This window comes from Agelaius tricolor, unplaced genomic scaffold (assembly GCF_023055355.1).
Source record: "Agelaius tricolor isolate 1412-34295 unplaced genomic scaffold, bAgeTri1.0.p SCAF_8, whole genome shotgun sequence".
Lineage (NCBI taxonomy): Eukaryota > Metazoa > Chordata > Aves > Passeriformes > Icteridae > Agelaius > Agelaius tricolor.
In genome coordinates this window covers 12,852,935-12,866,712 of record NW_027269268.1, presented here as the reverse complement: position 1 = coordinate 12,866,712, position 13,778 = coordinate 12,852,935, and positions in this window count along the sequence as shown.

Sequence of the window (13,778 nt, the reverse complement as noted above, 5' to 3'; positions counted from 1 at the left end):
TCTATAGCATGAGCTCTTTCACAGATGGAAAGACCTTGTATTCCCTTCAGTATCAGAAGAAATATCCTCTCACTTGGTGAATAGTCTGACTAGGATGTTTAATGAAAAAGAAGGGCTTTTTCTCTTCTGCCAGCTATTCTTTAAGAGGCAGAGGCAGCTGTGTCTTCATTTTGTGAGAACATAATCGTTTCAGTATGCAGCAGGCATTTTCTGAGAATACCTACAACTGGACAAAAGCAGTAGTTGGGCCTTTTAATGCTTGGTGTCTTAGGTTTGGGGTCTTTTTCCCCTTTTCTGAGGGCATCACTATTTACGGGAGTAGGTACCACACTGTTAGCAAAACCTCCCAGGTCCATTCAGCAAAACCGCGGCCAAGAAACACCAAAAAAATCTCAATAAACACCAAAAAAACCCCTCAGAAACACCCAAAAAATCTCAACAAACACCCAAAAAATCCCTCAAAACCACCCCAAAACCACCCAAAACCCCACCTGGGAAATCCCACACCCAAAATCCCACACTCAGAATTCCCACCTGCTGCTCTGTTGCTCAAGCCCAGCCCCAGTTTTTTGGGGATTTTTTTGTTTTTGTTTTTTTGAGGGGGTTTTATTGTGTGTGCCTTTGAAAAGGTTTGCACAGACAACTGCTATACTTCATTTTGGGGACACCAAGATCACCTGTTGCTAGGGACTTCAGGAGCAAATAGCAGTGTTTGAAGACCTTGATGTGTTTCACTTAGTTCCACACCAACAGCCAAGTTGCTTAGTCACGTGAAGATGAGGGTAAAAATGTGCAAAGATTCCACCTGAAGCACCTGGAGAAGATAACACCAAGCAGGAAAGGTCCTGGAGGCATCAGGTACCTCCAGAGTCAAGTTGCAGCTTAGCCAGCTTTTTCAGAGCAGTTTTGAATGGAGGTTCCTAAGATGTTTATGGCCTTTTCCACTGCACTGGCTGCTGGTAGCAGTAGCAGACCGATGGTTTTTGAAGATGATTATTTTTTTTTAAAAGGATGGAAAATGCCAGTCGTGCCAATTTTCTCAGAAGCTCTTTCCAAGTTTCTGAACTGTACAGCAGTTGGCAACCTCATGGCCATTACTACCTGCAACTTCTTTCTCACTATGCCAACAGTGGGATTGAAAACCCAGGCTACAGCCTCAAAGCCTCTCATCAAATGAAGGGACCTCATCCATTAGCTTGGATCAGTGTCATCCTTGGCAGATTAAAGAAGAGCTGCAGTGTCTGCCTGCAGTACAACACTGTGTAAATGGAGAAACCAGAGTAATGCTGACAATAGCTATGACTCTCCTTGGAGAGGGTAGTCCTGAGCTGCTCTTAGGCAGGAAAGGATTACCATGACAGTCTGGTTGTGCCAGGACAAATGTTTTCCCCATAATTTTTGTGGTGGAGCAGGCCAGCTCTGCATCACACCCTCTTCAGAGCTCATTTCATCTGGTTTTGGTTTTATGAAAGTCTTGACGCCCCTTGTTGCCACAGATCCAGTCATGCAGTGGCGGCTATCACCAATGCATGGCTGTAGCAAGGAATTCTGTATTTCAGGAGATGCATCTGCTACTCATTCCTAGGCAGTCATCTGATGCTGCTAGATTATATAATGAATTTGAATCTGGCAAGAATGAACAAGAATCCTATAACAAAAGTAGAAACCTGTTTCACATACTAGATCAAAACAGGCAGGAATGATGGAAAGAAACTGTTTCAAAACTGAACTTCACACATTCCAGTTGCAAAGCTTGGCAGACTGTCAAGAGACTGAGTGGAGACTCTGGTCTGGGAAAAGGGAGTACCCTGTCACAGCAAACTCCACAACATCACAGCTGATAGCCAATGGCACAGACCCCTGATTGAAATAAGGCTCTCAGTCATGCATTAAAACATGATGGTTTCTGAGGCAGCAGATTCCAAGTGCCAGCAGGAACCTGATTGCTTCTTTCCCTTGCTCCATCTGCAGCACGTGGCTTTTGGGGCTGGCTCTCAAGCACTCAGCAGAGGTTGACAGCTGTGATTTATGAACTGTTATATTCCTCACTGTGGATCCCAAGCCTGCAAGGATGGGCAATGAGGATTAGAGCTATTCCCAAGGCAGGGAAACCAGTGATGAGCAGGAGGAGCCTCTGACCTGCTTCTTGGCTGTGCACTGCCCCACAGCTTTATGGAAAAGCTAGTTCTTTGGGAAAGCCACTCCAGAGAGGTGGTGTGACCAAAGATATAAACAGGAAATCCTGAGCAATGATAGAAGGAGTCGATGCTGCTCCCATCAGTTTAGGATGTCATGGACAACTGACTGCAATCTCCTAATTTTCCATCAGTTTCTTCCAGGACAGATGCACAAAGTGATGCTTCACTCTGCAAACTGAACAAGAAAGTGGCCTCCTGCACATTTTATCTTCACTCCTAAATTCTCAGTTATGTATGTATGTATTTATCTGCATACTATAGGTATGAATATGATAAATATTATATATTCTGCATAATATGAATATGATATATTCTGCATGTTCACAACATGCACTGACAGTTCTGGAATTATATTTTTTGTGCAACAGAAGGTATCTAAAATGTAATAGCTATGCCTTGACCATTTTGTTCCAAAAGAGAGGAACCACAGTCAGTAAGATCAGGACAGTACTGAGTACATCTTTGATGCTGGTATTTTTCCAAGCACTGGTCCTTTTTAAAGAGTTATTCCAAGTTGGGGAATAGCATTAAACTTGCAAATACTGAGCTCTGTAATAGAGTTGCTGTATTTATTACTCTGATGTAGCTTTGGACTCAGGCTCTGATCTAGCATCTGTTTGAACCTCTGTGTTCTGTATATGGTGGGAGAGGGGGTGAAAGAGTCAGGGTCAAACCACAGATCTGGTGGTTTTCTCCATCTGCAGAGCTCCAGCTTCTCAGTCCCATTTGGGAGGGGGACTTGTAGCATACAGGGTAACTGTGCTGTTGGCCTCTGGCTATGTCTTCTTTGCCAAAAGAGAAAAAAAAAAGTCTTTACATAATATACATAGTGATGAGAAAGAGGTTCCAAATACTGAGGAGCTCATTGCTGTAGCTGCCCCCTTGCCTATTGAAAGGCAAATCTCAGCTGAGCTCAGAAATGAAATCTGACTCTGAGTTGTTATAACCATGAACCATTTCTTTCTATGGAGCTGTGCAACAGACTGGAACTCGGGCAGTAAAAAGTGCTTGTGTTGCCACCCACCAGGTGTCTAGAAGGTGGTCTGCTACGCTCACATTCACTGAATTAATAAGGCCACTATACCTAGGAAACCTAAAAAGTGACGTCTGAATTCCGCATACAAGAAACCAATATTTCAGTGCAACTCCTTCATATGGATTTTATAACCAAATTCTAATTACTGATCAGTCCTTCTCAAAAATCTGCTCTGAATCAAGTGCACATCAGAATACCTAATTGGCAGAGTTAAAAAACATCAAATCCAATAACCAGCATAGCAAACAGAAACACAGACAATGTATGAATTTAGTGACAAATATCTTGCCGTTATTTTCAACTCAAAAGACCAAATATGTACTATTTTCCCTGTGTGCAGCATATGAGAAAATCCAGATTATATGCACTTCAATTTTCATATGTTTCCTATCAAACAGTCCACTTGCATTTCACTCATAATGGTAAAAGCAAGGCTAAGCCATTCAGCAACTGACTGTCACTTCCTGAGCCTGAGCTTTAATCTCATCTCAGACTATGTCCTGTAACAACCAAGATAACACCAGAGAAGTGATGGATCAATCCCTTCACTCTCCAGAGAAAAATGAGGTACTTTTTTTATTGTACTTGAGAAAAAAATATGAAAAACTGATTTTGAGCTATTTAAAAGTGCCAATTTCTTTTAAACTTGAGGAATATAATGATTGGCATCTTACATTTCTATCAGGACACCCACTGGGAATCAAGTTCCATGTCCATAATGTAAGTTCCTAAATATATTGGGCACATCATGGAAAGATTGATACTTCTTTAATGATGACACTGCCAAGGTAATAAAACCTTACACCACAATGTTACCTCTTTATACCAAAAATATACAGAAATAAACAAATAGAACATGTTGAGAAATTATACAGAAACTCTGTTAAACATTTTAAAGGGTAATAAAAATGCCTTTGGCCCATTAAATGCACTCTACTGACTACATGAGCCAGTGCCAAAAGGTATCAAAGCCTTTACAAAGAAAGAGAAATAAAAGAAAAAGGTCTAAGAACTTGGTAGTGTATGCTCTCGCTGAATAATTAAATGAATGTGCTGGGCATAACCCAGGAGAAAGCATATGGGTCGTTTCATCTTACAGAAACCCCAGTGCACACACATATACATGTACACATTATGTAAACACATATATATTTATACCCACAAGCACACTTGATATGGGCATGAGAGCCCACGTGATGGTTTGCCAGGAATATGATACAATCAATTATCATTCTGCCCTTATCAATTCAGCAATGTAATTCTTTTGGCTTTCTCTGAAATGTAAAACTCCAGGGTACATTCTAATATTACATTAAGAAACCTGAATCACCTATTAAAAAAACCTTTTCCCTTTTCTCCATTATTTTTACTTCAAGCAGTTGAGCAAGTTTCTGCCCAGAGGCAAAGAAGTGTTCTACAGTCCCAAGCCCAATTTCTGCTGAGCACTGAAATGTCCTGGGACATCGATTTTTTTCAACTCTGCAAATGACAGATCCAACTTAGAAATAAGTATTTCTTATTTTATTTCATAACTGATTTATGACTAAAAAATATTACATGTATTAATGTCTGTATCAATGCGTATTTTTCTATCCCTTGTGCAGCAAATTCATGAGGCAAGATCCCAGTCCTAGAACCAACTGTTAATATGACACCTACTGCAAATTCTTCTCCAAAGTGAACTTTTTATCTAGAGCTAACCACAGTTCCAGAAGCTGTTGTATCTCTAAACCTGTGGATCTCTTTCTAAATGGTGACGTTTTTATACTGTACATATGTTTTTTATATATATATATATTTTTTTTTTTTAATAATGTATATATGCCTAGTTGCAGTAATGAGCACCTCAAACCCTGTGATTGCATTTGCTCTGGTATCTCTTTATGTGGCCAAGAGAGTCAGGACAGGCCCTATGTGTTAAACAATTATTGGAAAACAATATGAAGCCAAATGATACTTTCCTTCAAGCTTCTGAGATCGTTGCTCTGCTTTACATCTTCCTTGTAAAGATTATCTTTTATCAGAATTTCACATGGTCTACTAAATGAAAATAACAACCCTCAATGAGCTGAACTCTCTGTCCATATAAATTGCAAGCCATTAGATGTAACCTTTTGAAAGAGGACAAGGGACTCCTCTGTCATGTTATTCTCAAGTCAGCTGTCTTTTTAAGGATACAAAATATATAAAGTATCTCCCAGAGTCACTCTAATGGAGTTTGGATCCTTTTAGTAGCAGTTTTATAAAATAAATCACTATCCTGAAGTGAAAAGGATTTGGGTAACTCTGTGAGGGTGAAGAGGAAATGGATGACTTGCTTGGAAAAATGCAAAGACAAAGGAAACACAGATGAAATTTTCACTTTGCTATTTGAAACAACCACAAAAGGTTGGGAAGTCAGACTGGGATTACTCCAGCAACTGTGTACACTCCTCTCTTTGTACAGGAATGGTAATTTAATCTATTTACCATGTGACTTGTACCATGACCTCTGGAAGGCGTCACAATAAACTCAGAAAGGATCTATGAAAAACATGTTTGAAAAATTCATATCTAACCACACGACAAAAAGTTTGGCTTCCTGTTTGAGACAGATGGAAGAGATTTCACATAAAGCCCATGTAGTTTCATTTTCTTGTGTTCAAACCCAAAACAGCTGAGGTCTAAGTGACTTTAAATCACTAAATAGTCATTTTTTCCCTTTACCTAATTTAATTTTTCTCTTGCTGTTGAATTTATGCATCCTTCAGCTGCTAAGCTAATATGTGGCATGTGACCTTCAAGGAATTTTCCATGAACATTGCTCTGTAGGGCTGGAGTCAGGTTAAAACAAGATATATACACACATGGAGGCAAGACTAAGCATCTCCCCTATGCTCATTCTAATAGCTAGAGCCAATTGAAACAGTATTTTCCTGAAGCGTTTGAAATACTATGAACAGCACAAGCATAAGATTTCAGATTTGGTCTCTTATCCATCCATTTTTCTTCGGGCATGTTGTTGGAATTGTGTAAGTAATAACAACACAACATAATTGACAGGGGAGAAAAAGGGTATAATAAGGATTAGCAGCACAGATAGTTTCTTATCAGTCAAACCAGGAATAAGAATGTAGACATGAGTAAGAATTTCATAGATAACATTTGGCAGCTGGTGTAAACCATGGGTAGGATGAATGAGGTGAACCTGGAATTATTGCAGATTGGCTCTTCTGCTTCAGCAGTAACTGAAGAGCTCATAACACTAATCCTGCATAGAGTGTTATCATTAGTACACATAGTTCAACCTACTAAGCTAATACAGCTCACACTATCCTGTTAATTCATTTGCCAAGCTAATCAGTCATTAACCACTCTTGTGTTTCGTCATTTATTTAATTTCCACATTTTGTAATTTTTCATTCACACCTAAAATCATAGAAGGCTATTAATGAAATGAAAGGTGGTTTGATATGGTATTTTCAGCAACATTTCCTGGAAAGTGTGTAAAATTAAATATTAATCCAGTTAAGTCCTTGCTTTCCATCAAGGAGAGCATTTCTTACACACAAATGGAAAAAAATTCACCTCAAAGTGTGAAATTAAAATTACAATTCTTTGTCTTCTTGATAGGATCACAGGATAATTCTGTTTGGCACCTGCTGAAGTGTCTGGCCTAGCCTCCTGCTGGAAGTGAGGCACACCAGGTTGCTCAGTGATTCAGAGATCCAGTTGGGACTCAAAAACTTGAAGGAATGGAGACTACACAACCTCTCTGAGCAACATAATATCCCAATTAGATAATACAGTGCAATTAATTTCATGGGCAAATCCATAAGTCACATTCTTTTCGAGATATACATCATTTTACTATATATCCTCAAAAGCAAGAGGATGAAAAAGAACTGAAAAACATCCCAATCTCATTCTATTTTCATTTTTCACGCATTTATTTTTTCATTGGTTGAACTTCATGAAACTTATCAGTATGAGGCTTTTAGTACTTGTGGTCCAAAATATATATGTTTGAAAATGAATAGGGTGTTTTTACAGATCCAAGATATTTCTCTCAACAGTTGCATCTGAACTTATCTGAGACCCCTGGGACTGTGTACCCTGGTTCCAGACGTGCCTCTATTTGCCCACAGAGTGTGTAATAGCAATAATATTAGCAATAATAATAATAGCACCAGCCTGGTGTGTGATCCCAGCCTGCTGCTCTCCCCGTGGCCTGCAGAGAATGAGCACAATTGCTCAGCTGACATCTCCACTATTCTTGAAAGCAAAGCTCAGATAGACCATTTAGTCAACCCTGCTTCTTCTGATTTTACATAAAAGATCATGTATTAACTTCAACTCTTTCTGCTACAAGAACTTCATCATCTATAGCAGTTTTATATAGCACTTTTAGTTTTTTTTTCCTGTGAGCTTGTGATAGTGTTTTGTTTCTCCCCAGTGATAGTAGAAAAGGACCTGATGAGAGCCATGAAACTTCTGCTGCATTGCAGAGCAGTTTTTAGGAAAGGTCCTGCTAGTTGGCTATTTTTATTTTCTGGCATCATTAGATGTCTGGAAAAATGCCCTGAAAAATTGAGTCCAGGCACATTGACTTGAGAAATTGTTATATATTAACCAGAAATTTCCTCTTTCCCCACCTACTTTTAAAATTTTTAACAGTGGAATATATTGAAACATGCAGAGAACTGTAATACGGCCAAGAGGACTTACATAAAACTCACTTAAATGGTCCACTTCTGCAGAAGAATAAATCAGAGGAAATATCAGCTAGGAAAGAGGATATCTAAAGAAGGTGACTGCAAACTGTTAGTTAAAAAAAAAAAGTGTGATATCCCTTTCAATTCCCTTTTTTCTACTCTCAAAGAGCCACAGCTAATTGGATTGCTTTCTGAAAGACTCCCATCAAATCCACTTTACTCTATAGAAACAAACATACAAAGAAGTCACCCTTTCTTCCCTTGGACCAGCACAGGCTGAGTACTTGAAGGGCAATGCAGTCACTCCACGTTGGGTAACAAGCATCTCCTGGGAGATGTGACAAGTGCTGAAATGTGTATGACAAACCCATTCATCTGCCCCCTGCGCTTCACAGCCCAGCATCTTTTGTCTGTGGGGAGGAAGGGAGTGGAGTGCCTCCAATGAGGGCAAGGTTGGAAAGCGTGATCAGAGCCTGAATGCACTGGCATCTGTTAGGAGCACAGGGAGTTGATATTTCTAGGAACTCCCGTGACCATTTATAACCATGTATTCCAAGAAAACGCCCAATATAGTCGCCGTCGCGAACAAAGACTGCAGGCTATAAGCAACAGATGAGCTAACCTTCCTGCCTTTTGGGGCATATTTCCTTTGGCCTGGAGCAGGCACAGCCACCCTGGTGCAAGGTGGGGAAGGGGACAGTGGGTGGTTTTTGTCCTGCCTTTGAGGCCAGGGCACAGGTGAGAGAACAGGACCGAAGTGTTCCTCGCTGGAACAGCAATCGTAGCCAGGCTGCTCCCACCCACCCTGTTCCCGTGGCTCCTAAAGCTGACCAAGGCTGGGGACCCTACAGCATTGCCTCTCCTGAGGTCTTGGCTTCAGCCACAGCTGCTCTGTGGCACAAAGGGATGTGCTCCTTTTTGGGTCATTCTCTGCCCAAGGACAGGCAGAGTGGGAGCCCCAAGAGATGCTGCACACATCCCAACCACCTCTCTTGTTCCAGCTTCTCAGTGACAGCATTTTGGAAGAAAAAGCCCCACAGTCTGCTGACAATCCTAGCACCCAGCCAGCAAACAGGCAATGCAACCATCACTTTAACTGCTTTCCTCAAAATATCCTCTGAGCCTGAGTTTTGGCTCACCTGGCATTTGACTAATCATATCGAAGTCCTTACCTACGCTTTGTTTCTATTTTTATTTGCCCCCTGTAATATTAGCTTCAGATGTCACTGTTTTGCTTACTTTTTAATTAAAGACTTTGACATTTTAAAGGCACTTTATATTTCCTATCTTGGCAATATTCAAAGGAGGACTACACAGATGGGCAAATAATCATATCAAGATTTGAGGCAGTGCTTCCCTTCATCTTGGTCCACTTGGGTAAACCCACACCACATGCCAGTGTGAACTATTCTTGTAAAGAAGACAAGGGCTGTAAATCCCTGCTGAAACTTATTTGGGAAGGGTAATTTTGGCTATGCAAAAGTGCCATATATTAAATATAGTACAGGTGAAATTTGCTCGGAAGGGCTCTGACATTTGTAAGTTAAACAGATGGTACCTATTAGAGAGGCTCCAAATTCTGAGCAAATGTAAGATAATATAATTTTATATATAATTTATACAGCAATTTAACATGTAGTCTCTTCAGAAAGAAACGCCAAACCCTTTTCAATTCCACAGTCTCTGGCCTTTAAAATTAAATAAATTCCCTTCAGTTACTCCTAGGTATTCCATGTGCAAAGGCACTGTAATATTTTTTTTCTTATTTCTGAATAGGTGTTCTTAGACAGTGTCTTTAAGTGAGCTGTGCAAAGATGCAAACATTTGCTGTCTCCATTCTCCTTTACAAAGCACCTGCATCTGTCTTCCTCATGCTTTCCCCAGGGAGAAGGGAAGCTGGGAGCCCCACAAAACAGCAATGGCAGCCTGAACCAACCCTGAAATGCAAGTACAAAAAATGTGATGGGGCTGATCCTACCTTGGGTGGTCATGAGTTAGGAACCACAGCTACAGAACCTAGCTTCGTTGAAGATATCCATGTCCTTCCTTGCCTTATTGCAAAGATTTTATGCCATAGTTGGCAAATTATCCCAGCAAGCTCTGGGATATCAGTTTTGTTAGAATAATTTGCCACTGAATTAAGCTTCTCTGTAAACCTTTCATTTCTTACTATGCTCTAGTGGATTGAGGGGGCACCTGAGACTCACTTGTAAAACTGCAGGTGTCAGGTTTCTAGCACACAGTGTAATTCTCACAAGGAGTTTTAAAAGTTAAAGCCACTCTCCCACATGAAGGTGGTCTAATTCCTGACAGGTAAGTGGCTGCTTGGTCCTGTTGTACTCCTTTCCATGGCACTGCCTTTGGCTCCTCCGTGGCACTGCAGAAGGAAAACCACACCCGCCAGCGGGGCAGGCTGGCAAACAAAGCCGAGGACATGATACATGGAAAAACCTCTCCAACTCAAGTGGGGAAACTCTGACAAAACACAAGGGGTTTTAAGATATCCCCTAGTAAAACAGCAGCTGCTTTCTTACAAAACGATGCAATGGTTACCAGCAGTTGCAGCCATCCAGGCCAAGCCCTGTGGCAATTCCACAGTTCCTGTCTCTGCTGCTGTGTCTGCAACAGAACGAAACCTAACCAGCTTCAGATGGCCTCTTTTCACATCATCTATAACTATCCATTTCCTCCTCTAATTCCAGCATAAAACTCCCTTAGCTTGAATCTGCCCAGCTCTGGATCGGTGACATGGTTTAGATTTGACATCTTAGACCTCCATGCAACAAGAACTGAGAAGTCACTGCTGCTGACTTGAAGGAAGCTTTGTTACTCCACAGGGTATGTGGCCTGTGGACGCAGACCTGGGAAGCAACAGGATAGCACAGTCCCAGTGAGTGCAGCTCTTCTGAGCTATGCAGACATATAATTTCAAATACTAAATATATCAGTGGTCCAGAACTAAAACTTGCCACTTGCTAGCTCTCAGGCAGCCGTAACTTTCAGGAGAAGATTCACACTGGAACTAGAATCACATGAGCAATTGTACTGATTCAACACCATTTACATTTGTTACCATCCTCAAATTCAGCCATGCAGTGTAATAATAATGTTATGAATCTTTTTGATAAAACCCACCTTGTACACATAATGACAAATGTGAGTAGCTTAGAAAATGTGCAGATTGCCTGGTCTGCACGCAAGAAAAGAGGCCTGCTCAATTTCAAAACCATAATAATTTTTAAAAAATGGTTAGGAATATAAACATTGATAAACTTGGCTTACAAATATTATTTTAAAGATACCTGTGACAGACTGCTTGAAGTCAAAACCTAATACAGCAGTTATCTTCAAGGGGACTTCTTTACATGTTTAAGAGGAAGCATGTGCTTCAGGGCTTTTCTGGGTTCCAGGCACAATGTCCTAATAACAATCACCTGCAGTCTCTGCCTTATTCCAGCAGGCATTTCCCTGTCCAAATCCCAGGCCACAAATCCCAGCGTGCTGTAACAGAGTTGCTCTGAGTGACCAAGAATGAGAGAAGGGCTGCAGGCTGTGCTTCGTTTTACATCTTTATGAGGCAAAACATAAGGCTTTCTATTCTTTGCATACATATGCAGAGTATTATCCATATGACAACCATAACAAAAGAAAGAAAATTAAAACCAGACTTATTGGAATTAATACAAAATAAACAGTTTGCTTAATATCTCTGTCTAATTTATCTTATGACAAAAGTGGAGCAAATGCTTCTGTCTAAGCTTGGGGGTGGTGGTGTAGATTAGGAAAAAAAAAAAAAAGCAAAACATTTAGCTTATCTTACCTGAAAGCAATCTCCTCTTTGATCTAGTTTTGCTTGAATTGCCAGCACCACTTCTTCTCCAGGATCATCAATTCCTTCTCCATCTCTATTTGCTCTTTTCCATGGACCTGCATGGTACTTAGTTGCTGGCTGGGGTTAAACCATGACAGATTTCTGTAGCTGCACAGACACAAGCCCTGTAGATTTTACACTACTCAGGTCATATCACTGACTGCTGTGCTTAGCCTTTGCTGCTAACAAATATTCTCTCAGATTTACTTTTACACCCCAAAGCTCTAACAGTTTGAGCTTTGAACCAGACCAAAAGCATTGATATAAACACAATAGCATCTGTCTTTGCTATATGGATTCTATTCCATTAGAAGAACATCTGTAAGGCTGAAAAGTAAGACCCTGTTAGGTGGCAGATGGTGCCAATTCAGTCCTCTTTGGAAACAACCTCTTGTTACTGCATGCTCCAGTTTTCCATAGCAGTCCCACTGCCTGCATGGCATGTTTTGGCTGACATGTAGATCCCAATTTTTAAGGATGCTGGAACTCAGATGAACAAGCTCCCAGAAAGCTGATAGATAAAAACTAAATTTACGCTTTTTTATTATTTATAAACACCAAACTATGTATAATTAGAGAAAACAGTCTTTATCATGCAGCATGTTAGTCTCACCTAGCACAATCACATTACCAAGTTCTTTGGTGAGAAACAGTGAGAACACTGATGGATAAATGTTTGTGTGGTTCTTGTCCCATTTTCTCTATGATTAAATGCACTCCTTTGAGCTAAGCTATGTCCTTCACTCCCAAACACTGAAAATGCTTGGTGCATTAAAATGTTCCCCAAGTTCTTCCCATGTGCTTTTCAGAGCCCCATCTCTATCCTGCCTCATGAGGGATACATGAGCTGGGGCTGGTCAGGCTCCAGGTGAAGGAAACTTGGACAAGGAGGGAAAAGCAGAAGTTCCTGAATGCTTCCTCTATCCATGGTCCAGGACACCAGCCTGGCCAAAGCAGAGTTGCCTGAGACTGCACAGGGTGAGCGTTTCACTCCTCCAGCATCCCCATCAACCAGCTGTGGTACAGCAGTGCAGAGCCATTTCCAACCACAGCTGGGGCAGGTGGCCAGGGAAGGGGCAGGGCGTCCTTCCAGATGGACAAGAACTCCAAACAAGGCAGCACTGACAAAATGACAAAGGGGAGATCAGATCCTCAAGCAGTTAATAGAATCCAGCTGACACAGACTATGCAAATCTATATAACCCACAGACCCAAAGAAGCAATGGATTTGTTTATCCTTGAGCTACACCAAAAAGCTTCCAGAAATGTGTCAGCTCCCAAAGCAGCTGGATGCCCCTTTGCACAGGGACATGGGTTAGCTCTGGCACTCAGTGCCTCACTGAACAGCATCTTGAACAGCATTTGAAGAACAGAGGCTCCAACTTTACACATAGCAATAAACAAAAAACTTCATGGTAGTGATTAGGTGAGATTTTACAATCCATTTCACGCCCCCTAAGTTATAATACTGCACAAAGGTACAGCAGCTCAAGGTGCATTCTGCTCTCACATCCCCACAGAGCTGCTGTGCACAATCTTCAAGTGGGCTTAGCAGAGGTGGCCAGGCCAAGAGCTGAAAGAAGTTCAGAGATGCAAAGCCCTGGGGGAATTTGAGATAGGGCTGCTACCTACAGACAGCACAGAATGGGATGGTGCAATTTGAAGCAGCAGTGGCACTGAAAAGTTAAACAAATCTCACTTCAGCCTCTGGGCAGCCCCAGATCAGCTGATGACAAAAAAGGATTTGCTTGTGCTTGTGTACATCATGAAGATAAAAAAAGCTATTTGACCTCAAAGAAAAAAGTTGTCAGAAAAAAAATGTGCACAATTTGGTGATGAATATAAATGCAGAATAGAGAGGGAGAAGTCCCTTCCCATGAAGCTGCAAGGTCTGTGTGCCTCTTAGATTCCCCTTTGGAGCATCCTCAGCTCCTGCCAGCTGATTTACCATGCCATGCCAAAATTATCCCACTTTTTCA